This window comes from Phascolarctos cinereus, unplaced genomic scaffold (genome assembly GCF_003287225.1).
Source record: "Phascolarctos cinereus isolate Bilbo 61053 unplaced genomic scaffold, phaCin_HiC Scaffold_726;HRSCAF=1367, whole genome shotgun sequence".
Taxonomy (NCBI): Eukaryota; Metazoa; Chordata; class Mammalia; order Diprotodontia; family Phascolarctidae; genus Phascolarctos; species Phascolarctos cinereus.
The window spans coordinates 181,013,166-181,038,493 of NW_027556098.1; the positions used below are offsets into that span (position 1 = coordinate 181,013,166).

At 35.6% G+C, this 25,328-nt stretch overlaps 1 pseudogene; it reads right to left on the minus strand.

The window, feature by feature from the left end:
* Positions 1–3,106: 3,106 nt before the first annotated feature.
* Positions 3,107–4,203, minus strand: LOC110207124 (putative olfactory receptor 10D4; annotated as a pseudogene).
* Positions 4,204–25,328: the final 21,125 nt, after the last annotated feature.

Sequence of the window (25,328 nt, forward strand, 5' to 3'; positions counted from 1 at the left end):
TCCTCTCCTCCAAAAAAAAAAAACCTTTAAGATGAGATGATTACTTCTTCCCAAGCTTCCATCATTTCCACTACTTCAAGCAGCTTCTACTTCTTGGTGAGAATCCCATCCATAAGAAGTTTCTCATGTTGGTTCATTCACCTTTTGAAGACGAAAATATCATTAAGCAAGTTAAGAAATCATTAGATGCAGTATTTGGAGAGAGAGAGACAGACAGAGACAGAGAGAGAGAGACATAGAGAGAGACAGAGAAAGACAAAGAGAGACAGAGAGAGACAGAGACACACACACAGAGAAAGAGAAAAAGAGAGAGATGAGACATATCCAGATACCTGAAGTCTTGTATCATTACTATATTATTCCCTATGTCATTCTCTTGACTTGTTTCCCAAATTTCTCATTTACAATATTTCATCGCATTTGTCCATGTGACCTATAGAATACTCCAGTGTCAGTTTTACTTCCATCTCAGACAATTCATCTTCACTCAAATGCTTTCCACCATTTTTCCTTTTCTTGTTTCCCAGACTGGATTTTCTCCCAGGAGTTCATCTTTTTGGAATATAGTTCAATTCCACTCTCCTTTTACCCAGTCTGTTTCTTTTATACTCTACAGAATCACTTTTCAATCACTAGTCTGATTCCTTTGAATCTCAGTGATACTTATGGGTCAATTTTCCCATCTTATATTTACTATGAATTCACCTTGCTTATTATACACGTTTCTTTCTACTTGCAGAGAGTCTTACCTATCACAATCTTTAGGAGTCATTTCTTCTCTGAACTTTTTTTATATTACATTCCATTGATTTATCAAGAATGCTAGCTGCATAGGTAAGGTGGTGAGGATGCTTCTTTACTATTCCCCAAATTATCCTGGATGCTTACGTGAAAGGGACATAAAATTGTCCCCTTTTTGTGACTCCCTTCTTCAATTTGTCACTTGATCTTACTGATATTGATGCTTATTGATATTACCATTGCCATATAGGCTAAATGTTGTTATCTAGTTTCCACTGAGGGAATCAACTCTCATGCTTCTGCACTGCTGAGAAGGGAATGAAACAGGAAACAATTTCAATACTCTATTAGAGCTTTGCTTTTTTTTCATTTTCCTCTCTCACTTTTTCCATTCCTCTAAGTTATGAGAGACATACCTCTAGCCACCCTCTGTTCCAGGAGACTGTTTTTCAAATTGGGTATGTACTAGATTGGTGATATCAAACTTAAATTGAATGGGCATCACTAAACCACGTATAAGGACTTCTGTTGAACCATATTGACTAAGAAAAACACATGTGAACATTGTGTATGATTAATTGTATTTTTATTTATTTTAAAAAATATTTCTAATTGTATTTTAATCTGGTTCAGGCAATATTCTGGAATGTGGCCACATATGAAGCCTTAATGCCCCACGTTTGACACCTTTGCATTAAATAATACAAAGATAAAATTTTTTAATGATATTTGATGCAGGTTTTAAGTTTGTACTAAGACCATGGCACTCTGTGAACAGATCATTAAAAATAATTTCCCGGAATTCAGAGTGGTTAGATTATTTAATGTTTATAAAAGAGATAAGGAATAATCAAACTATCATTTCAGTTTTATCTTTTAGTTTTTAAATTCTGTAGGAGCTTATCTCTAAAGGCATTCAATGTTTCAATGTTGCATTGATTATTTTCTGTTTGATTTTCAAAAGCACTATCTTTACTGTTTCAGGGAATTTCCTCTTAGGTTTAATCTAGAACTCTCTCTCTCTCTCTCAGTTTGACACCTTGTTTCCATGGGGGAAGCTTGTTCACTCTGTAATGTCTGGCAAATATCTTCCCATGTATACCTTCTCTGATTTTTATTTTGCTGTGATTTGGATAAATGGATCTCTTTGCTCAAAACCAAAACCAAAAACATGTAGCATCTTTCTTAGTGACTTATTGTCTCACCAGAGGGATGCTATTCCACCAGTCAAATGTTAGGAATTTTCAGCAATTGATGCCATAGCTCTTATTGATACTTCTAATTGACCTGCTCAGTTATGTTATCTAGTTTCCACTGAGGGATCCAATTCTCATCCCTCTTCATAGACTGAGAGGAAGGGAAAGAAACAGAAAGCAATTTCAGTGCTCCATCACAACTTTGGCCTTTTTCATTTTGTCTCACCTTTTTTTTCTGATCCTAGAAGATAGAGGAGACACACCTCTGACTGACAGACTGGCAGTGGGTGAGTGGTTCTCTCTATCATTACATGCTCTTTCATGAAAGAACTAAGAAGTAGTTTGTTTTTAAAGGAAAATCAAACAACCAGCACATTTGTTGGATAATAATTACAGATACAGAGTGAAATAAGGCAGGAAAACAATTTGCACAATGACTACAATAATGGAAAGGAAACAGAACTGAAGGATTTCAAAATTCTGATAAATTCAGTGATCAATCAGGAATTCAAAAGACTGAAGATGAAATGTGTTTCTGACCTCTCAGTGGAGAGGGTTCAGACCAGAAGTACAGAATGAGAGACATAATTTCAGACATTATCAATGTACTGATTTTTTTGGCTTGACTACACTTACTTGAAAGTAGGATATCTATTTGGAGGCAGGAGGAGATGGTTGGAAATGATAGAGATTTTAAAAAAATAATAAAAGAAAGAAAAATGCATCAATAAATCATTTTAAAATATACCAAAGAGAGCAATTTCAGAGAAATATAGACAGATAAATATGTCAGTTTTGTTATTACAGTATGAGATTGATATGCTTTGAGGAACTGTACATGACATAAGTTTGAAGTTCCATATGCATTTTTCTTTTCTATATTTCTTTATATATAAAAATGTTAAGGTATGTTGATATTTATTAAGTTCATTGTAAAAAGAAAATACTAATTAAATGTGTAGTTATATAAACAATTTTATTATAAAACATGGAGAAATTAATATACACATAAATATATTTTGTAAAAATTATCAGGCTGAAAACAATGGTTTGTCATTTCTAAACAAAATTTGAAACATGTTCTTGATAATTGGAGTCACCTTATGCATTATAGCATTATTTCTCCTCACCAAGGAGGAATCAAGCTTTGTCCATAAATACTTAAAGTCTTATTCATTCTCAATAATGAGTCTTATTTTACATAACATTTTGTTGAGGGCATATTTCACATTCTTATTCCTTAAACTATGGATCAGGGGATTCAACATGGGGGTCATAAGATTACTTAATATCTGAACCACTGAGCCAAGTAAAGGACTGGGAGCAGGTTGTAGGTAGATGATGATGATGGGCCCATAGGCACAAAGGATTGCTGTGAGGTGTGCACTGCAGGTTGAAAAGCTCCCTGTCTACCTTCTGTGAAGAGTATTCTTTTTTGTTTGTTTTGGTGAGACAATTGGGGTTAAGTGACTTGCCTACAGTCATGCAGCTAGTAGGTGTTATGTGTCTGAGGCCAGATTTGATCTCCAGTCCTCCTGACTCCAGGGCCAGTGCTTTATCCACTGTGCCACAGAGCTGCCTCAAGCATATTTTGATATGGAGATACCGATGTGAATATAGGAAATGAGAACAAGGAAGAAGCATATGAGAGACAAAAGACCAACATTAGTGAAACTAACCCACTGGGCTAAAGATGTATCTGCACAGGCCAGAGCTAAAACAGCAGGAATGTCACAGAAATAGTAGCCTACTTGGTTGTGGTCTCAATAAGGTAACTGGAAGGTAAAAGAGGTCAGGATAGTATCATGAATACAACCACACATCCAGGTACTTGTTGCTAGGATGGAGCACACCCTATGATTCATAACAGCTGTGCAATGTAGAGGGTGACAGATGGCAACAAAGCAATCATGTGCCATTATGGTGTACAGGAAGCCCTTAGTGCAGCCCAGGTAATGGTAGAATAATTGGGTTGCACATCTCTGAAAAGAGATGGCTGATGTCTGACCATAAAGATAGAACAACATTTTGGGTGAATTAACTGAGGGGTTGCCCATGTCAAATAGAGACAATTCCCAGGAGAAAAAAAATACATAGGGGTATGGAGACAAGGGGAAGAAATGATGGCCATGAGGATGAACACATTGTCTGACAGTGTGCTTAGGTACAGAGACAAAATTACAACAAACACTGTCTCCAGCCCTTCTGTCTCAGGGATTCCCAGCAGGATGAACTCAGTCACAACTGTGTAGTTCTTCATTTCCATGGAAAACTCAGCTCTTAGCTATCTCTAAAGGAAATGTGTAATTTAATTTAATTTAAAAAAACCACTGCTTTTGAATCCAAGAGAATGAAATACTTCAAACTGCCCCAGAAGTTTTAGACTGCTGCTGCCTGGGTCCCACAACTTCTGAGTACTAAATACTAAGGGGCCAGATCTCTCTGATACAAATATCCATAGTGAATGAGACAGAAAGGAGCTAGGTGTGTGAGAAAAAATGTATTAGACTGACTACCAAACTGAAGGTCTACAGAGGTGTTCTGCTGATCTCATTGTTGTTTGCCTGTGAAACCTGGCTAGTATATCAGCGCCAGGGCAAGGGATTGAATTGCTTCCATTTGAATTGCTTTAGGAAGATTCTGAAGCTCACCTGGCATAATAAGGTACCAGACACTGAGGTTATTTCTTGAACAAAACTACCAAGCATTCTCACTCTACTTCAGAGAGCACAACTCGATGGGCTGGCCATGTTGCTTGAGTACCATATATATATGCTTGCCTAAAAGACTATTTTATGGAGAACTCACATAAGGCAAGCACCCACATGGTGGTCAGAAGAAGCCACACAAAGGACACTCTCAAGACCTCTCTGAACAACTTTGGAATCGATTATGTGACATGGGAGACACTGGCAAAGGACCACCCAGCACAGCATGCCCTCATCAAACATGTGTTCTATGAGCAAAGTAGAATTGAAGCAGCTTAAAAGAAACTTGAGATGTCCAAATTAGAGAATCCCCCACAAATGTTCATATGGACTATTTTTGTCTGACCTGTGGTAGACCATTCCAGGCTCACGTTGGTCTAATCAGTCACAGTTGGGCACAGTGTAACTTAACTCTAACATAGTGACACCATTTTTGGTCCTTTCCAAAAACAAAGGACAACAACCACGACCACTTCCAGGTTGGAACCAGACTGTAGAAGACTTTAAATACCAGGCTGAGGCAGCATCATTTTATCCTAGAGGCCATTGGGAGCCACTGGAATTTTTTGATCCAGGAAGAAACATGGTCAGACCTATGCCTTAGAAAGGCTATTTTGACAACTATATGGTGGATAGCTTAGAGAACAGAGAGACAGGCAGCAGAGAAACCAATCAAAAAGCAATTGACCGTCCAAGTTAGAGGGCATGTGGCCCAAAACTATAGCAGTAGTAGTGTGGGTAGAAAGAAAGAAGTGTATATGAGAGATACTGTGGAAATAGAATTGTTAATATTTGACAACCTTCATACAACCAAGCCAACAATATTATTCCAAATTCTTCCTCATTAAAACAAAGTGTAAAAAGAAAGATTTGGTGCCCAACAACCCAAGAAAGAATCCAGCCTTTCAGTTCTTGTTCATTCAAGTTGGTTACCCAGGGGTTCTAGCCACTTCTAAGATACAATGTATTCTTAGGAACCTTTGGGATTCTAGCCACTTCCAAAACCAAAATTATTTGAACTCGCTATGTTGATTTTTCAACTATTCTAAATTTTTATCATCGCTTAACCCCAATCTAATGTATTGAACTTCCTCAATTTTCCTGACACCTAAACTTATTTATTTACTACTTGGATTTAGAGGTCTGTTATACTCAATTCTAATATTTTCCCCTCTTTCTTCTTTTCTTTTTTCCATCATAACTTATCACTCAAAGCTGACATCTCCCTCTTTTCATTTTGCTCCTTGTCTATACACATATAAACCTACAAGAATGAATTTCTGCCATTTATTTAATTATTTGAGACATACAAATTCAGGGTAAATAATTGGAAGTGAACATAAAAGAAAACTATCCAGTCCACAGTACAGTTTATATGCTATTCTATCTAGCTATAGTTTCCCGGGCCTTCTTTGGTCTGTCACAATTTCATTTTGTCCTAGTACTTGAAATTCCTTGAAGGCACCAGAAAAGAATGATATCTCTCATCCTAGAACACCCTTCACAGAATTGGGATCAATCTCTATCTTAGCTGGCTGGTCCATTCTAAAATCCCAAAGCCTCTCATAAATCATAAGGTCTCTTGAGTGCATGCTGGTCTGTGGGTTCTCTATCTACCTTCCTAGATAATTATTAAGCCAATTAATTTTTTTTGCTCTACTTTGTTTTCCTCCTCTTCCCTTCCCTTTTTTCCAATCCTCTCCTCTCCTTTCATCTTCCCTAACCAAGAAGAAAAACAAGCAAGAAATCCAAGTGATTAAATTTGAAAGTAAACCCATAACTTCAAAACTTAAAATAATTTTGAGACAGGTTAAGCCATGGTCCAGAAAGAGGACCCTCATACATTATATTTTCCGACTAGTTGGGGGTCATATCCCAGTATCATTATTAGATCTCAGATTTTTTAAACTATACTATTCTTCACCTAGGGTGAAATGTAACACTCTTGTACAGAATAAACACAGGTTCCTTTCTACCTCACACTTCCTCAACTTACAGGAAAAAATCAAAGATAGGAACCAAAGAAACAGCCAATGCATAGTTGCTTCAAACCAAAATGTTGTCATTAATTAGGCAGATTGCCATAAAGAAGTGTAAATTAAGCATATCTTGGCAAAAATTTGCACAGCCCCTCCCCCACTTGAACCTAGTATCTTTGTCTTTGTAACAGTTTCAAGGCCCAAATTTTGGGGACAACTGCTCTCTTTACTAGAGTAACTTTTGGCAGTCAGTTAATCCTGCCATCTTTTGCAATTTTAGACTTTCCAACAATGAGAATGAGGCCTCTGGACACTGGCTGTCTCACTTGCCAGAGTCCAAACTTTTTTAAGTGAATGTGAGAAAGCTACAAAAGGAGAGAAAAGAGGATGGAGTGGTGAAAGAACAGAGCGTCAGGGAGGAGAATAAGGAGAGAGAAAAATGTTTACACTCACATTACTAACAGCCTTAAACATGACTGACTGAGCCTCAGAGATAATATTTTTGTTCTTCCAAGATTTCCCTTGCCAGGCATCAAAGAAGGAAAAACTTAAGATTTTTGTAAAACTCAACTCTCTAGTTAGAGACAAAAAGTTTCTCCTTTTTAGCCAATCATTCAGGAAAAGAATAGCCTCTTCACATTGAACACCTCTGAGATTACAGGAACTGAAACATTTCCCACATAAATTAGGGCTACAATTTACTTGTTAACCCTTTGGGAACCTATCCTTGACACTCAGAATGCCTGGAGCAGAGGGATTAATTAATACCTGGGTATCCTGGGACCTTAGAAGAGGGAAAACACTGGCATCAACAAAATCTGGTGACATTTACCCCAATTCAGGCTTTGGTGGGGCAATATAAACCTTTCGTTTGGATCTCCTAGTGACAGATATTCTGACATATTTTATCTATCTATCTATCTATCTACCTATCTGTATATGTATGTGTGTGTGTGTATTTCTTATCTCTTCAAATAGTTCATAATTATAGGAGCTATGCCTTTTAATTCATATTGTTTCTCCAGCACCTAGCAAAGTGCCTTATAAATAGTTGCCTATTTGTCAATTAAAGGGTTGGCATGTATTGATCAAATTGGTATAGTCATCTTCTTTCTCCTTAACCATGATACATATCAAATAAAGAGATGATGATGATTGTATTTGCTTATCTCAAACAACTATTCAGTTTGTTTATGTAATACATAATTTCATGTATATGTGCATTTGTAAAGCAGTTAAGTCACACAATAGAGCACTATACTTGAGTTACTCTCTGTGTCACCTTGGGCAAATCATCTATAAAACTGGGATATTACTAGAACCTCCCTTCCAGGATTTTTATAAAAATTAACTAAGATAATTTTTGTAAAGCTTTTTGAAAACCTTAAAGGACTATACAAATGCTAGTGATGATGGTAGTGGTGGTTGTAGTGGCTTTCATTCACATAAATAACAGAAACACTCTTATGAAAAGTGCAAGAGGTGCTCACAAAGCTTATACTCCTGGGACTTTCCAGTAAAGATGGTAGAACAAGAATTTTGAAGATCAGGCTCATTTCATATCTCTCAAAAAGCAATAAGAGGAACATGAAAAAGAAGGAAACATGGCTAAAAAGCTACAGAGATATAAATCAAGCAGAATTGAATGTAAGTAACATGTGCTAAAACAAAAACAAAACATGCCCCTGTATAGCTGAAAAAAGGGTAAATTTCCAGAAGCAAATGTTAGATGTAAAAAGAAAATCTAATAACAGTTTCAAATTGATAAATGATGCACATAATGTCATTAAGCAAGAAAACAGCATTCATATGAATATCTCAAAGCAAAAAAAAGTTCATGAAAGTTTTTTTTAATCAGATAAAGAACTGAAGTTAGCATGAAGATTGCTAAAATCTATGTAAAGGAACTAAAGAGGGAAAAGCAACATTGAAACTGTAATAAAAAGCTTTACAAAATAATCCACAGAAACAACTGGTTTACCGCAACAGGAAACATAACTCTACATAGCTGCTCAAATTGGAGAATGTGCTGGGAAAATGAATTAATTATTGAAAAATATTGAAAAATCTACAGTACCAAGTGACATGCTCACAGGATAAGTGATCATGGAGCAAACTCAGGATTAGAGTCAACTCAGAAAATTTAGCAAAACAAAAGAATCGGAACACTATCATCCAGGAGATCCTTCAAGAAAACTTTCGAGTAGAATTTTCAGAGAGTCATGTGTCCTTCAAGAACTCTTTGGGCTTTAACCACTCTGAAAGAGGGATATTTGAAATAGTCTACTTTTCTCAATTCAAAACAAATTAGTTTCTATTTAGCCTAAATGACTAAATGTTTCTGATAAATTGAAAAAGGGATAACAAAAAAGAATGTGATATGGGAAAGATAATGTTAGTATGCTTTTTTGCTAAAAGAGTCCAGAGTTATTTTTGATGTTATTAAACCTGCGGTTAGGCAGAAAATAAAGAAGACTTTGGAAGTTTTGTTAAGCTCAGGTTAATCATGATAAACAATGAGATTTTAAATTTTTAATCAAGAAAAGATGCAAACAAAAAATCACATAAGAACAGCAATATAAAGGATGTCATCAGAGAAATGTATGGCTACAAACAAACAAACAGAAAGTTGGACTAATGTGAATTGTTTTAACCATGCTGAGAAATAATTTGTAACTATGGCAGAATAATGACTAAACTATTCATACCTTTTAATTAAGAGATACCACTTCTAGTCATATACACTCACATTATCAAAGACAGACCTCATATGTATAAAAAGTGTTCAAAGTGGCATTTTATTTTGTGGGAATCAAGAATTGAAAACAAAGTTTGTGAATTGTTGAGCATATAGTGGCATATGAATTGATATAATGACGAATTTTATTTTTAACAATCAATGACGAATATGAAGAAATGAAAGAAAGATGGGGCACAAAACATAGAAAGACTTGTATGAAGTGATAGAATGAAGCAGAGCCAAAAGATGAAGGTACAAAGATACACATGATTAAGTATCAAAGTGACCAGTCTAAATCCCAGATAATACGTAATAAATTCTATGTCCCTTCTCTTAGCAGAGACAGCAGAATGTTTCATATTTGGTAAGACACTGCCACTCTATTAATTTTTTTTTTTGCTTGTTACAAGGGAGGGAGAGCTTGAAGCTGAAAAGCTGGAAGGGGATATTGCCAGAAAGGACTAGTTAACTGATAGCCAAACTGCCCAATTTATTGGTATCCATTCATTGTCGAGAGATTTCAAAACAAGTCCCTAGCATGCCAACTGGCACCTTTTAAAAGACTGACAAGTAGGACATGGACAAGAGACATGCAAAAATGAAGTCATGTTTGGGCTATGATCTATATTATCAGAAGGAGTATCCACACTGATGACCTCATAGGTCCAGCAAAAGGTCTATGTATGAAAGTTTTTTATCTCCTTATGATAGATTAAATAAGGATTCAAAAAAGAAAAATATGACAAAAGAAATCTGACATTGGTTAAGCTAAGTTGACTGGACTTCAATAAGAAAAACATTAATGAATAAATTAAATCAAAATCCAATTGTTTTCAAGAAACAAGTTTTTAGGATCCCCATGGCAAGACACCTCTCTCTTTTTATTATGAAGGCACCCTGTTTTCCAGAGCTAAGGCCCAGCAAGTAAGCTGTTCGCTGAGCTTGGCATAGCAACACTCCTTTGCACTCGCCATCTGGATGAACTCACCTGCAGAAACATCTCTGAATTCATTCACACCAGACCCAGGTGGTCATTGAGCTTGAGCAAGCACCTACAGAACCCATATTCCATTCATGAATCAAACTGCTATGAATCAAAACTTGTCTCATTGTTGCTGTTACCCCTCATTGTCAAGGCTGCACCTCACTGAGTATCCATTGCTATATGTATTAAGACTTGTCCACACTGGGGGCAGCTAGGTGGCACAGTGGATAGAGCACCGGCCCTGAATTCAGGAGGACCTGAGTTCAAATCCGGCCTCAGACACATAACGCTTACTAGCTGTGTGACCCTGGGCAAGTCATTCAACCCCATTGCCTAGCCAAAAAAAAAAAATTTGTCCACACTAAAGCAAGTTTCCTACTAGAGCAGACCCTAGCACATAACTCTAGTGTCCCTCCTCCAATATAATAAAGAAAGCTTCTTGCTTGTGACTGCTTATTGGCCCTATTTTAAAATTTTGTTTCTTAGAGTTAACACTGGTTGTGATGACCTGTGGGAGCTCTTTGGTATTTTTAGAGTTTACAGGGTTGCATAAAATCTTTGACTTTTTGGTAATTTGTTTTCAGACTTGATAATATTCACTCTATAAACATTTAAATAGATTTGTCTAAAAGGGCAATATAAAATTTACCGTATTGTCATATTAAATCATGAAAAGTAAGAGTGACATCAAAAATGATAAAGCAAAGTGGAATTCAAACCATAAAGCACTAGAGGAGATAAAAGATTCTATTCAGAATGAAAGCATGCACATTTAAAATATGCATGTACATAATGACCATAAATTAAAATTTCTAAAAGTAAAGTTCATAGTCTTACAGAAGAAATAACTTTAAAAGATCAATAATAGTAGTTTTTGATACCTTATATCAGAATATGAGGGACTAAATAAAAAGATAAAAAGGAAATACATTATGGAACTGTCAAATTTTAACAAAACTACACAAAATAGCTAAGATTTGAACACAAAGATTGAACTAGGTGAGATCGGCAAAAAATATGTTGGAAAATATGGCCCAGGAGTAAGGAATCAGAAGTGTAAAGACATAGAGATTGTACAGAAACTTCTTATCTGGACAACATGAATAAATTTATCAAGAAAATCATTGGAAACTCATTAAAAGGAAAGTAAACTCTCAGCAAATGAAAAACCAGACATACTTCTCTCCTTTAAGCAGAAAAACAGGGGGTACCAGGGTAGAATGCGATATTTATTATAGGAAACAGTCACTGTATTGCTTGAATGTGAAAAGGAGAGTTTGTAAGAATGAGAAGTTTGGGTGGAGGGATGAGGGATTTCTAGAAATCTCTGTGATTTAAAAACTAAAGATATCTTTAAACATTTTTAATAAAAAAAATAGGAAGGTACTAGACATGGTAAACATTGAACAAAATCACAGAAAATAAAGTTGCCTCTATTTCAATAGAGATGAAAACATTTGTTATTGATTTTATGGTGCGGGGATTCATTGTTACTGATGTGGAGTGGGGCATTATTCCTTAGTTTTTTATACACAATTAGACCAGTTACTTGTTAATGCAAAGATAAAAATAAATACAAGTCAGAAACAAAAAAAAAGAGGAAAAAACACAAGTTTTTTTTTCTCCTCTATTTTTCTCTTTGTCAGTTTCTTTGTGGGACTATCTGTGATGTCTTCCCTGTAATAAGCCCCTTCCTTTTCCATCTTCCCTGCTTCTTATTCCTTTTCTCTACTCATTGCTACTTTATCTAACCAAGCTGTAACCATGTTCCCATGATGATGAACCCGAATAATGTCAAAGAAAATTTTTTTTGAAGACCTGAAGATCCTTATCATCAATGTGACAAAACAGGACAAGCTTATAATTCTGAGTGACTTTAATGCTAGAGTACAGTACAGTAGAGTCAGACTACCAGACTTTGCAGGGAGTTCTAGGAAGGAATGGAGTTGGAAACAGCAATAGCAATGGTCACTTACTACTGAAGACTTGTGAATCTCATGGCCTTCTCATCACCAACACTGTATTCCATTTACCTAAATGCAATAAAACTTTATGGATGCACCCTTGCAGCAAGTATTGGCATTTAATAGATGATGTGACTGTAAGGAGAAGAGACAAAGAGGGTGTGAGTGACAAAGGCAATGTGTGGTGCAGAGTGCTGGACTGATCGTAGACTTATCCTCTCCCAGCTGAATACTCACATTCAACAGAAGCAGCATCCCCAAGGCAAAGTGACTTCCAGAAGAAAGCACATGTGCTCCATTAGCCACCACCACACCATCCAAACATAGAACCATTGGTTACAGCAAATGGAGAAGTTTTGAATTCTCTGGATAAATTCACTTACCTTGGTAGTGTACTTTCCAGGGATGTACATATTGATAATGAAATTGACACATGCATTACCAGAGCTAGCTCAGTGCTTGGGAGACTCTGAAGGAAAGTATAGGAGAGAAGAGAAAGTTTTGATTTCAGTTTGACTACCAGACTGAAGGTCTGCAGAGCCATTGTGCTGACCTCATTGTTGTATGCCTGTGAAACCTGGCTAGTATACCAGCTCCATGTCAGGAAATTGAATTGTTTCCATTTGAACTGTCTTAGGAAGAGTCTGAAGATTGTCTGGCAGGATAAGATACCAGACATTGAGGTCCTTTCTCAAGCTAAACTGTCAAGCATTCAAACTCTGCTTCAGAAAACACACCTCCAATGCACTGGCCATGTTGTTTGAATGTAAGATGTACACTTGCCAAAAAGACTATTTTTTGGAGAACTCACACAGGGCAAGCATTCACATGGTGGTCAGAAGAAGTGATACAAGGACACTCTCAAGGTCTTTTTTTCATTCTTTTGGTTTAGTTTTATTGTTTCTTGATTCCTCATAAAGTCATTAACGTCCATTTGCTCCATTCTAACTTTTAAGGAATTATTTTCTTCAGTGAATTTTTATGCCTCTTTTTACATTTGGCCAGTTCTGCTTTTTAAAGAATTCTTCACCTCATTGACTTTTTGTATTTCTTTTACCATCTGGCCTAGTCTGTTTTTTAAGGTGTTATTTTCTTCAGCATTTTTTGTCTCCTTTACCAAGCTGTTGACTCATTTTTCATTATTTTCTTGCACCACTCTAATTTTTCTTCCCAATTTTTCCTCTATCTCACTTACTTGATTTTCAAAGTCCTTTTTGAGCTCTTTCATGGCCTGAAGCCAATTTATGTTTTTCTTGAAAGCTTTGTATATAGGGTCTTTGACATTGTTATCTTCTTCTTAGTGGTGTTTCATAATTAATTTATATATATATATGTATATATATATAATATTTATTAAGTATATTTATAAAATTCATATGTAATTAACTTAAAATTAATAAAATAATAAAACAATATGAGCTCAAGATGTTTGACCACAGGCACAGATAGTCTGTGTGAACATTTGGGGTGGATTCTCTAAGTTTATGCATCTTGTGTTTCTCTTGAACTATTTCAATTCTGCTTTACTCAAAAAGCACAGCACCTTCACTGATGTTGGCATGCTATGCTGAGCAGTCTTATATCAGTGTCTTTCATATGATAGAAAAGGAAAATGATAAATGTTGGAGATGTGGGAAAATTGGAACACTAATGCATTGTTGGTGGAGCTGTGAACTGATCCAACCATTCTGGAGAGCAATCTAGAGGCTATAAAACTGTGCATGTTATTTGATCCAGTAATACCACCACTAGGTCTGTATCCCGAAGAGAACATAAAAGACCCAACTGTGCAAAAATATTTGTAGGAGCTCTTTTTGTGGGGCCAGTGAAATGGAAATTGAGGTAATGTCCATCAATTGGGGAATGACCAGACAAGTTATGTTATATGAGTGTAATGGAATACCATTGTGGTATAAAAAATAATGAGCAGATAAGTTTCAGAAATACCTGGGAAGACATGATCTGATATTAAGTGAAGTAAGCAGAACCAGGAGAACATTGTACATATTAATAGCAACATTGTGTGATGATTAACTTTGATAGACTTAGTTCTTCTCAGCAATACAATGATCTAAGGTAATTCCAAAAGACTCATGATGGGAAATGCTATTAACATTCAGAGAAAGAACTATGGAGCCTGAATGCAGATCAAATCGTACTGTTTTTTCTCTCTTTTATTTTTTTTTTCTGTTTTTGTGTTTTTTCCTTTTTGGTTCTGGTTCTTCTTTCATAATATGACTGTTGTGGAAATAGGTTTAGTATGATTCTACATATATAACCTAGTTCAGATTGCTTGCAGTCTTGGGGAGGCAGAAGGGGAAAGAGGAAGAAAAAATTTGGAACTCAAAATTTTACTTAAGTGAATGTTGAAAGCTATCATTACATATAAGTGGAAAAAATAAAATGCAGTTAAGTGGGGAAAACAAATTTAGCTAAAACCTAATAGATATTACTCCTGCCTTTTATTTTATCTCTGTATCTTTCTGTTCCAAGTAAACGATGCATTGTTTTATTGCTGTTTTTAATTAATTCTTCTGTCCTCTTCCACTTTATAGGTATATTTATCCCATTGACTTTCATTGTTATGATTTTTATTTTTGTATTTCCTTCTGTCCTCTTCCACTATCTTCTGCTTTTCCCTCTGATTTTTTCCTATATAATCTTTAAGTTATTGTTTTTCTTCTGACTAATTTTTACCTTAATCCTCCCTCCCTTTTATCTTCCCTCCTTTCCTTGTTGTTTCCCTCTTAGGTGAAACTTTACCCAACTGTTTGTGTATGTGTATTTTTCCATACTTTGTCCTGTTCAGAGGAGAATAAGGTTCAAGTATCTTTGACTGCCCACCCCCATTTCCTCCTCTTCTTTATATAGACTTCTACTTGTGTACTCCATATATGTAAGATGATTTTCTCCATTCTTTTTTCCCTTCCACCTCCCAGTGTGTTCTTCTTCATTTCTCTTTTCATTCTTTCTTTTAAAATCATAAAAAAAATAACATAATCACTACTGGTCCCTCTTTTAGATTCTCTCTTGATAGACATTAGACATTCCTGATGATAATGGAGTACTGTAGGGATACATATATCCTCTCCCCATATAAGAATGTAAACAATTTAAACTTTTTTAGTCTTTTATGACCATATATTCATGTTTACCTTGTTTTATGCTTCTCTTGATGCATATGTTTCTATGTCAATGTTTCTAAGCAATTCTTGTCTTCTCATCAGAAATCCTTGGAGACCTTCATTTCATTAAAGGTTTATTTTTTCCCTTTAACTCAAGAGTATTATTTTATTTCTCAAACCCAAAATACTGAGATTGACCATTCTACTCACAATCTCTCGTTTTAATACATTTCCTACTCTATCTCTTACCCTAAATCTTCTCTTTGCTCTTCATTTTACCTTCAGTATATCAATCCATCCATGTCATTTTCAATCACCCCTGTTCTAGCTTCTATTTCACCCCTTCACAATTGTTGTGCATCAGTTGACCAGTTCAACAATGCACTAGTCACTCTTAAATTCTTACCCACTTGTCTTGTTCCTCCTATCCTGTTAATCTTTACCCCCAAATCACTTTCATGATCTTCCTGTTCTTTTTTATTTTTAATTTTTAGGCAATTGGGGTTAAGTGACTTGCCAGCTAGTAAGTGTCAAGTGTTTGGTCCGAGGCCAGATTTAAACTCAGTTCCTACTGACTTCTATACACTGTGCCACCTAGCTGCCCCTACCATCTACCTTTTCTTCATAAGTACTGCAAAGCAAAATGATCAAGTATCCCTTGAAATGGTCAGAAAACATTAAAATTAGATGTTTTTGTCTACACCATAATTGAAAAATCCTCTCCATATTCAATATGTTAAGTGGTTTCTCATTGCCTGTGCATATATCACAAAATCAGTTCTATAACTTTTTGTTTGTCTCTTCCAGAATATGTAGGTTTTCATCTATTTAACTTCCATTTATTGAATGAATATCAATCACGGTATAGGTATCATTTCTCCAAACACTGGATAAGCATCTCATGTTTAACTTATCATGATTTAAAGTAAGGTTTATAGATGGTCTAAAAACTGAATGAATATTTGCCTCTTGTTGCTTTTTTTCTGCTTCCATCATTGTAGGAACACAGAACTAGGGGCTGCTTTGAATGAAAAACCATGGGACAAATACGTAGAGTAGATACTTTAAAATGACATTCAGTATTTACACAATGTGAGCACCACATATTTGGTCAAAGGATCAGTGAAGAGGACAGACTTATGGGGTTTAATGGTTAAACCCCATTGCCTAGATTCAAGGACTTTGTCAATTCTCTTCTGCTTAGCCTAGGAAGATCTCATGAAGGAAGTGATTTGATAAGTCTATTGTTAAAGGGAGGAAAACACAGAAAGACAGATAAAACAGAGAATGGATCTTATAAGACTGGCATTTAGCAGTGGAAACAGTGCTGGATTTAGAATCAGAAGGCCAGGGTTCAATTCCAGGGTCTTTTTTTTAACTACTTGTTTGGCTTTGGGTCACTTGGACTTTTTGGACCTCAGTTTCCTCATCTGTGAAAGAAGAGTTGAATTGGATGATCTGTAACATCTGTTCTACCCCCAAGTCTATGATCACATGTTCCTAAGAAGCATAGTACTAATGTTCAGATATACTTATATACATATATGTTCATATATAATATATGACATAGATATTAATACAACTATGATCATCATTTTTATTATAATAGTGGCACTATTATACATATTGGCACTCTATAAAAAAGGGATGAGGATAAGATGGGACCAAACTTGTAATAAAATTGGTAGAGGATATTCACAATGAGGAAGTTCCCATTAACAATTCAGATTAAAAACTTCTCTCCAACTCTGTTTTAGAGAATTATCTATCTTAAAGAATTTTTTTTTGGTAGAGACTGAGTGACTTGCTAAGGTTCACATACTATTCTAGTAGCAAATCTTGAACCCTAATTTTTCCTGACTCCAAAGCTGGTTCTCTAACCACTATGCTATGCTGCCTAAAAAAGAATAAGAAATAAAAATTGATTGAAATAGCATGTCAACAAACTTAGTTTGAGAAGGACACAGAAAAATAATTTTTGCCTGGTCCCCACCACCTCCCAAGCCAAAGCCAATGTGGCATCTGCTGCTGAAAGAAAACAAATTCCCGCAACATTTTTTTTACCTAATTAAAAGGAGATATTTTTCCATTTTACTGTCAAAAAATCTGTTTCCCCTTCTCCATAAAATAACTCATCTTTCATAGTTGTGAAAATACTTACAGTACTTCTCAACATTTACCTTTTTGGACTCTCCTCTCTCAAACTTTCATTGTATATTACAAGTTGAAAACTTTAATTTATTTTAGTTTTCGCCTTTCCCCAAAGTAAACCATATCTTAACAATCACACAGTGAATAGAAAGATACAGAAACTCTGAGCTGCTGCTAGGTTAGTTTCTTATTTATTGCAAATAGACTCAGTGAAGCAGGAATTCAATCCTTAACCATTTTTGTGTGTCATGGACCACTCCAGGAATCTGGTGCAGCCTCTGAACCCCATCTCAGAATATTGCTTTTGAAAAATTGGAATAAGTGCTAAATTTTAGTTGGAATTTAGTGAAAAAAATTTTAAAAAACTTTACCAGTCATGTACACAGAAATCTGAACTGTACTCACAAATTAAAAAGTAAAAGAAACACATGCTTAATGGTATTCTTTCAACAAGATGTCTCTCATGCACATATAAAGATCAAAGAAGTTCTTTTCATATTTTTGATAACAAAGATAACTTTATTAACAGATATCCTAATTATCAATATCAAGGGAGATGCAAAACAGGAAGGCTTATGTTTGGAGAAAATAACTGCTGCAATCAAGGCATATATCCTCTGAAAACAGGTAATGCAAGAGGAATTCCATGAAACTGATGAAATTCTCAAGAAGCAACTATTTGCCAATGTGTTGATTGTGTCAATGTATGGAAAATTCTAGAACTTTTGTGATGAAACCCACTGCTACTCAAAAGAGATAATTCTAGAAATACATACAGGAAATATCGAGTAGCTAAAAATTAATACTGTTCAGATCATAGTGTGTGGTTGGATGGGCAGTTTATCTATCCATCTACTTATAGATTTATATCTTATACATGTGCCGTATCTCAACAATGAGCTAGGCCTAGGATTCAATATAAAGAAATTGGATTGGATTACTTTTGAGAAACTTCACAGGGAATACCAGGTACTTACAGGCAATTCCCCTCTACTTCCTTCTCTCTCACCCCAAGCTCATATACATTCACAAATTCTGGTCCACTGGTTTTTCTTCACATGTCATCTTTTTTAGGGTGCTCATAGCAGTCTGATTCACAACTCCAAATCTAGTCATTAGGGTAGGATAGAAATTGGACTGGTGATTTCATTGGCATGGACAGTTTCTAGATAAAGAAATTATTTCCACCAATATAGATTGGCATCTTCTCAGAAATTTATAGTTGTCCAAAGCACTGAGAAACTAAGGGATTTGCTCAGGATCATATAGTTAGCATATGTCAGATATAGAACTTAACTCGGTTCTTCCTGGTTCTAAGAACAACTCTATTTCCACTACACTGTGCTGCTGATAATGGCAATGATCATTCATTAATATTCTTCAAATAGAACCACTTTATAGAAGGTACTAGGATCATAACCTGTGTCACATCTCTCCAACTAGCTACATAAAACTTGCCTTCAAGATTTTCCCTAATTCTCATGCATGTGTGTACGTAACTATTTTCATCATAGGGGATGATTGCATACTTGGACATTTAGGTTATTCTAGTGAGCTTCCAGGAAGAGATATATAATCAAATGAAATACCAATAAAAAGTGGTTACTCAGTAGGATCTTACTCCAGTAAGTCCATACCTGCTCTATCCATACTCACATTCCTTCGGCTTTCTTGATCTCTCTATTCCATACATTTTCTATAACACACTCATGAGTAAGATCTTGCTGTCATGCTAAATAATAGTGTCGAGCTAAGGCAAAAAAACCCTTACCATATTGATACCCTTAAATAGGGCCAGGAATCTTCAGGAATAACTAATAGTTGCAAGAAGCTCCATGTCTGTTTCATCTTCCCTGAAAGTTCTATGCTTTTTAATTCAAACATGACCAGGATCCTTACCCATGCTGCTGCCACCAACACGATCTATCTTATTAGGTTTACACTATTATCTACCAGTTTTTCTATATTACTACAAAGCTCAAAACCCTATGATTTTTGATGAAATGAAATTGCAGATGACTGAAAAGAAAAAAAAAGATACATGAGTGTTACCATCATGAATGTAAAAAATGAAGAAAAAGAAATCCTCAAGCTCATGGAAATTGAAAACATAGGTGGAATGGTCATGTAGTTGAAGAAGAAGACAATAGAGCATAGTAAGATCTTAGATGTAGAATCAGAAATAGCCTATGAGGCCATCAAGTCCAACCCTCTCATTTTACAGATATGGAAACTGAGGCTGAGAGAGGTTAAATGACTTGTTCAGAGTTACACAGGTTGTAAGTATCTTGAGAAAGCTAGGTGATGTGATGGATAGTGCACTGGACTCAGGAAAACATGAGTCCAAATCCAGCCTGAGATACTTACTAGCTGTGTGATAATGAGCATGGCACTTAACCTTTGTTTGCTTCAATTTTTTCAACTGTAAAATTGGGATAATAGTAGCACTGAATTCCCAGGACCGTTGTAAGAATCAAATGAGATAATGTTTGTAAAATGTTTAGCACAGCACCTGGCACATAGCTGGTGCTAGGTAAATGCTAGTTGTTGTTGTTAGACAGGATAAGAACCCAAGTCTTGACTCCAGACTCTTAGTGGAGTATTTGATCCACTATGCCACTTAGCCAGACCAAATGTTATATGGGTATGCCCAAACTACTGAAACCTACATAGGAAGGCCTTAGACCATTGGGTAAACATTTTAAGGGAGTTTTGGAAAGATGTAGATAAGAAATCACAGATGATATTGTTATGGGTGAAATGTGTTCTATTCTGATTGGGGAAGTACCTGTATCAGTAAGATCATGAATTCATTAGAGTGAAAGTCCTCTGGATTCTTGCATAACATGTCCATTTACCTTTACATCATTTTCATACAATGACTATTAATGGAAGAATAAGCTGGCTGATGCTGTAGCCATAATTCCAATTTTAGCCACGTCACACAAATTTGTAGAACTTAGTTAGATCTATAGATAAAACATGAGTAAGCGTGGGATACTCAAAAGGGTGCTAGATAAGGACTGGAGGACCTGGGTTTAAATATCCTATTTAATACATCTTGGGAAATTTATCTCACTTTCTTGGCTTACCTTCCTGATCTGTAAAATTAAAAGCCTTGGAATAAATGGCCTCTAAGGTCTCTTCTATATCTGAACATATGATCTTAAAATTCTGAGATAGTGATCAAAAAGGGATGAATGATGAATGAGACCTGGTTCTCAAGTTGACATAATAAATTGAACAACATACAGGAGACTGTACAAACTATTAATAATTAAAGTAGTTTTAATTACTAAGGAAGATGACTTCTTTGGGTCAACACACTGATGCAAAATAGAATTAAATTTCAGTTAGATTAAGAAGAAATAGAGAAGACATAGTAAAAATATGGGACTTGTTTCAATAACAATAACATTCAGGCATAAATAAAATAAGACAATCATAGGAAACATTAGCCATATTGAATGATTAGTGATGACTTTGCTTTCTCTTTGCTGAGAATACATCTTTAAAACACCAATTTTAGGAACCAAATGAGCCATAGCCAAAGGGTTATTTAAAATGGTTTAAATGAAATATATTTTAAAAATTACCACATGGACCTTACGTGGAGTAACAAAAATGAAATTGTCAGGAAAAAACTTTTCTTCACTCTTACATCATCTTGGTAAATGCTCTCTAAGGTACTCATTGAAAACACAACTTTTTGTTAATGAATCTCTAAGGTCCTTGTTCATCAGTACATAACTTTTGAGACTCATTATAACTTCTCCTTCTTAAATCTTCGTTCCAAGTCTTTAATTGTGAGCTATGGGCCAAGAGACTTGTTCAACAAGGGAATTGTATCAGACGTTGCACTGGGCCTTGTTAAAAATGCTTGTGGTGGGGTATTGTAATGCAGTGTTGTTCTGAATAGGAAGGGCACAAATGTCTGCACCATTAACATTGAGTTCACATTGATTTCTCTAGTGACTCTAAGACCTAGCTGATTACCCCTATGTACTTTTAGCTCTAAAAAGGAATGGTTTAATAGGCCCTGATCGCTAAAGGCAAAGTGGCATGTAGAGTCTGGGAATTGCCCAGTTTTGCTGTTGCCATTGGCAATCAATAGTAAAAATGCATTCCGCTCACTTCCACATGGTTTGATGAGTTTACCATGAAGTAGGCAACAACCAAGAAGAAATGTACAAATCAGGGATTCCAGATAGAGAGTGCCAATGGATCTCTATACTCCAGGGTTAGAATGTTTTGATTCCCCAAAAGTCATCAATGAATTTGTCTATTGGTGACTATGTCCTTAGTGTCCAGAACTGCTGGATTTACCCATCCACAGGGAAGGGAAAAACTGTTAACCCTCTGGTTATTTTGAGCAATACAGCTATTTTCAGAAATTCAAAGGTGATTTCAGGCACGGGGAGTGGGGTTTGGATTATCTAGCCTAACAACTCACGTAGACTAATTTAAACAGATTAGTGCCTAGTCTGTGTATGTACCCAACACAATTTACTGTGTGTTGGGAAGCTGCAAATTTCACATTCCCCTTTTCACCATTGCATGACACAGGGCAAAGCACAAACTCTCATAGTCTGTTTTCTCATCTTTAAAAAAAGGGGACTAGTAATGTCAAGTACCCTTTCCACATCTAAGTCTAATGAGGCTATGATATTGGATTTTTTAAATGGATAGCCTCATTTAGATGAGATATTATTGAAGTGAGAGATTAGAGGAAATGTCTTATTGAATATTATTAGTTGTCTAGACCAGAAACAAAAGTGTAGTTATTCCACAATATAAATCTGGATTCTACTAGAGATGATCCCATGGATTACCTGGAATATATTTGTGTACCACACTTTATGAACCACTGTTTTCAGCCCCAAGAATGGCTGGTATATGGAGATATGAAATTGTCTCCTTAGTGTCTAGAAAATTATCATTATATTTCCCTAAGCATCTAATCTCTCATTGTAACTGACTGGTCAACCGGCTTGTCCAATGATTCTCAATAATGTTTAGAGGATACACTAGAGTAACTCCAAAGATATAAAAAGCCTATTCTCAAATTCTTAAGAAGGCACTCTAATGCTCACATATAGCTGTGCTCTCATTGATGTGGTTCTTCCCCACATTGCCAAATATTTAGATGTAGATCAAAAGCCATTCATATCTGCTCATTCTGTGTGAATGATGCTTATGTCCAACTATAAATTAAACATAAAGAGCCTGCTAATTGTTTGAGAAGTTTTCCTTATGTTCTCTGAACTACACAAAACATTCTAAGGGAGTGCATTGCTTTCATTGATTATCCCTTGCTCTCTCCACATGCTAACCCATCTTTTTGAAAAGAAGGAAACAAATATTTGTTAAGCACCTACCAAGTGTAAGGCACTGTGCTAAGCACTTAACAAATATTATTTCATTTGTTTCTCCCAACAGCCCTCTAAGATATTATTATTATTATTATTATTCTCATTTTGCAGTTGAGGAAATGGGTAGACAAAGGATAAGTGGCATAGTCAGAGTCACATAGCTTGTAAGTGTCTGAGACTAGATCTGAAATCAGAGCTTCCTGATTCCAAGCCCAATTTCTTTGATAGTGTCTTTTACATTGATTCTCCTGCCTTATTCTTTATCTGTAATGTGCTGAAGCTTGTTTATTCCCATCTTACTCTTCTTTAGGTGGCAACACAATAAAATTAAATTCTTTTTCTACTAAACAAACAAACAAACAAACAAAAAGAGTCTTCCAGAAGGGAGGAAGTGGTAGTGATCAAAGGCTGGGCTGTCTTTACCATAAATACCTTCTTCTCTCTTTGAGACTTGAAATCCTTTTAGTAGAGGGTATATATATATATATATATATATATATATATATATATATTATATATATATATATATATATATATATATATATATATATATGTATATATATGTATGTATGTATGTATATATATACATATATACATGTATATATATATACATACATACATACATATATATACATATATATATATGTATATATATGTATGTATGTATGTATATATATATACATATATACATGTATATATATATATATATTTTTTTTTCATTTCACAATTAGAAAAGAAGCTTACAATTAAAATTCTCCTGGAAAGAGAAGACGGTGACTAAAACTCATTCCTCTGAAATAAATTAGGTAAAAATAATAGTTAATTGATCCTTTCCTAAGAAAAGAGTTTCATAGCAAGGAGAGGAACAGATGAATAAAATATGAGTTCTTTGGAACCACGATGTGATGGAATGACATCTTTTAGAGAGAAAAGATTTTATAATGGGAAGGTTAGGCGCAATGGCCTGCCAAAAAAATGGGTTGCTTCAGTTTCCTCAACTGTAAAATAGGTATAATAATAGCACCTGCCTCCTAGAGTTGTTGTAAGGACCAAATGAGGTAATAATTGTAAAGCACTTGGTGTAGTGCCTGTTACACAGTAAGCCAGTAAGTGTTATATAAAATGTTAGCTATTATTATTTGTAAAATTTTTGTTTGATGTTCAAAGCCTTTTATACCTGCTGCCACTAGCATTACAGTTTTAATACAAATTTACACCCCCACTTAACCCTGCCCTTCCACCACATATTCTGTAATCCAGTGACACTAGCCCTCCTTGTCTTCCCTCAAACAAGAAACTCCATCACCCAACTCTACAGATTTTTACTGGCTGTTCTTCATCTCCTTATCCACACACATTAGATTTCCTGGCTTCCTTCAAGTCTTAGCTAAAATCTCATCTTCAGGAAGCTTCTTTTGGTACACCTTAGTTACAGAGTTTTCCTTCTTTTGTCCTGGTATATATTTTGTTTGCACATAGTAGTTTGCATGCATGCATGTAGACATGCATCTCCCTCATTAGACTGTGAACTCCTTGAGAACACACATTGTCTTTTGCCTTTCTTTGTATCCTCAGGGCTTAGCACAGTGCCTGGTAAATAGTAGGTGTGAGAAGAAACAATTATATTTCCATATAAGGAAATTGAGAGAAAAGGTAGCTCTAGGTCAGAGGTTCTGGAACAGGCTAAAAGTGGATAAAACTGGTTGTTTGGTTAAAGAGGCTGGAAGTGGGACAAAGGTTAAGCTTTACTTAGAATGCACATGCATAATGGGCTCATTAATACAAACTTTTCTGCCCAGAGGGGAGCAATAACCCAAAACTAGGCACATTTATATGTTAATGGGAAGGACATATTAAGGAGTAATATGAAGTGGGAGTATCAGGAAGATTGTAATCTGGAAGAACAGGGACCAATACTAGCTCTGAAGGGAGGGACAAGAAGGAATTAGCTGCATAAAAGGCTTGCTCTGGCTTCTCTGTGTGTGTCTTTTTGGGGTACCACACATACCTACTTCTTGCAAGAACTATAAATCAATGCTTTCTTCTCTCTGGTTCCCTTTCATTTCTTGATGGAGAACAGAACTCTGAGGTTTACCAAGTAGTGTCTGAACCCTGTTTCTAACATAAGTGTTTCTGACATAAATGTTTCTCAGCTGACCAACAGACAGTCTGGGGGATATTCCGACATCTGGGGCTATGGAAACATCACCTATTACACTAGTGGTTGACTCCTCTAGAATACCACAACACCTAACAATTGGCTGTCATAACTATATTGGAAAACTAGGAGCTAGGGTCTCTTCTACACATAACAGTACAGTGTCTTTCTCTGCTTTAGTTTTGTATTCTTGAAATTCAATAACATGG